Source organism: Protopterus annectens, chromosome 9.part0 (assembly GCF_019279795.1).
Source record: "Protopterus annectens isolate FY-2018-M chromosome 9.part0, PAN1.0, whole genome shotgun sequence".
NCBI classification, from domain to species: Eukaryota; Metazoa; Chordata; order Ceratodontiformes; family Protopteridae; genus Protopterus; species Protopterus annectens.
The window spans coordinates 47,018,700-47,021,572 of record NC_056743.1 but is presented as its reverse complement, the minus strand read 5'-3'; positions in this window follow the sequence as shown (position 1 = coordinate 47,021,572).

Below are 2,873 nucleotides of genomic sequence, written 5' to 3'. Positions count from 1 at the left end.
AATCGGTATGGCGTGTAAAATGATAATTTCTCATTACAGTGCCTAGAGTTCTCTTCAATTTCATAGCAGGCATTTAGCACAGTTCTTTACCCAGCAAGATTACATTTACATTTGTGTCTATGCGGTTCACATTTCACTACAGGAAGCTTGGTCTGCTATTTGTACATCGCTGATTAAATGTTACTGGGTGAGCTTTCCCTTCTCTACAGCCGTGGCCATCTCCACGTTTGGTCACTTTATGCCCATGCTTTTCTTCGCAGGCATGTGTTCTACCACAGTCTTTACATAATTTTGTGCTGCCTCTTATTTTTGGCTCCTTATTTGTATCATATTTAGTTAGCTAGTAGTGGAGTGAATTCGTTAAAAAAGATTATACTTGCTCCTGTGTGTTATACAACAACTGATGCAAGACATTTTACCAGGTACTGACTTGTACCTCTGCTGCTAATGGTGGCTGGGTTATAATCCTGGTGTAATTCATAATCTCTAGCTCTGCTGGTAACTGTGTCTGAGACGTTATCCTGGTGTAATTCGTAATCTCTAGCTCTGCTGGTAACTGTGTCTGAGATGTTATCCTGTTGTAATTCATAATCTCTAGCTCTGCTGGTAACTGTGTCTGAGATGTTATCCTGGTGTAATTCATAATCTCTAGCTCTGCTGGTAACTGTGTCTGAGACGTTATCCTGGTGTAATCACCGATCTGTACCTCTGCTGGTAACTGTGTCTGAGACGTTATCCTGGTGTAATCACCGATCTGTAGCTCTGCTGATAACTGTGTCTGAGCTGTTATCCTGGTGTAATTCATAATCTGTAGCTCTGCTGGTAACTGTGTCTAAGACGTTATCCTGGTGTAATCACCGATCTGTACCTCTGCTGGTAACTGTGTCTGAGACGTTATCCTGGTGTAATCACCGATCTGTACCTCTGCTGGTAACTGTGTCTGAGACGTTATCCTGGTGTAATCACTGATCTGTAGCTCTGTTGGTAACTGTGTCTGAGCTGTTATCCTGGTGTAATTCATAATCTGTAGCTCTGCTGGTAACTGTGGCTGGGTTGTTATCCTGGTGTGATCACCGTTCTGAGACTCTGATGGTAACTGTGGCTGGGCTGTTATTCCGGTGTGATCACTGTTCTGTGACTCTGATGGTAACTGTGGCTGGGCTGTTATACCGGTGTGATCACTGTTCTGTGACTCTGATGGTAACTGTGGCTGGGCTGTTATCCCAGTGTGACCACTGTTCTGTAACTCTGATGGTAACTGCAGCTGGGCTGTTATCCCAGTGTGATCGCTGTTCTGTAACTCTGACGGTAACTGCGGCTGGGCTGTTATCCCGGTGTGATCACTGTTCTGTAACTCTGATGGCAACTGTGGCTGGGCTGTTATCCCAGTGTAATTCTGTTACTAATTCTACTATTTCTTGCTTTGTGGTGCAGCACAGTGACAACTATATCACAGTGCTTGGCTTTCCTGTTAAGTTTTTGTTTGGGGTACCTTCATGTGCCAATGAGCTGCAGTACCTCAACATCCCAACAAAGTGCTGTATGTGAATTGGTAATCCCCTAAATTTTCTTTGTGTGTGCGTGCACACCATGGATGTATTTGTATGTGTATCCTAAGATGGGGTGGTGACCCATTTTGGATAAGTTCCTGGTTTTCCACCCAATTTGTGTGATCTTTAATTAGATAAATGAATAATTACTGGATAACTGAATAAATGACTATTTCTTTGTTTGGCTACATGGTTTTTCCTGTAGTTATTTTGCACCACACACAACTCACAGAATTTCATCTCTAGTTACTGCTTACTATTTAGTTACCAATTTAACTAAAGTTAAATTCCTTTGTATTATGCTAGTTCATCTCTTCATTTCTGTATTTTGTTTTTTGTACATGTCTTTCTTACATAACATAAATCAGGTTCCTTATACTATGTAAGGGTGTGGGTAAAGCCTACTGCTAATTTGCCTTGACCATATGATTTTCTTGAAAGTAAATAATAAAATGCAGTTTTTAATGCACTGCATAGTTGCTTATATGATCTTACAAGGACATGACGGTCTTGGTATATGTCATTCTTATTGCAGCATGCATTTGATGCATGCTTTTAAACTGTACCCCCCCGATCATTATCTTTATCACCCATTTCCCTTTTTCTATAAGGGATCGGGGTGATGCATCAGCTGTCACCACTTCTCAGTTCAGTGCAACTATCCTGCCCTCTTTGATGATTGTGTTCGACATTTACAGGTCTCCTCTCATAAGATCCATCCATCTTTGCTGGATGCCCTCATTTCCTCTCGTCGTCTTCCTGTTTATCATGTGCCTGAATCACCATAATCTGCTCTGTTTGACCTTCTTTGCAATTGAAGCTGCTTTGGCTTTTGTACTGATGTTATCATTTCTTCATCTGTCCCGCAGTGTGAATCTTACAACCTGTCTCAGGCATTTCATCTCCACCACCTCTAGCTTGTTCAAATGTTTTGTCTTCACTGCCCAGGTTTCTGAACCATAATGCAGTACTAGTTGCACAACTATTTTGCATACCTTGCTTTTCAGCAACTTTGGTATTGTGTCACATGCTACCAGACACTCTGCCAGTTGGCACCTCATTCACATATTTTCTCCTTGACTACCGCACTCGGATACTTGAAGCTGTTAACTTGTTCATTATTTTCCTTTCTATCTTAAGTTTCAGCTTCTGCTGATTTTGCCTCTTTGTTGCCATGACAACTATCTTATCTGTATTCAGTTTCATCCTGTATGCCTTAATCCTGCACCTTGCATCTGCAAGGTAAACACCTTAACCATTATTCCAACCACCCACCCTATAATCAGATTACTGGGAGAATTAGCTAGGCTTAAAATGGCCCAG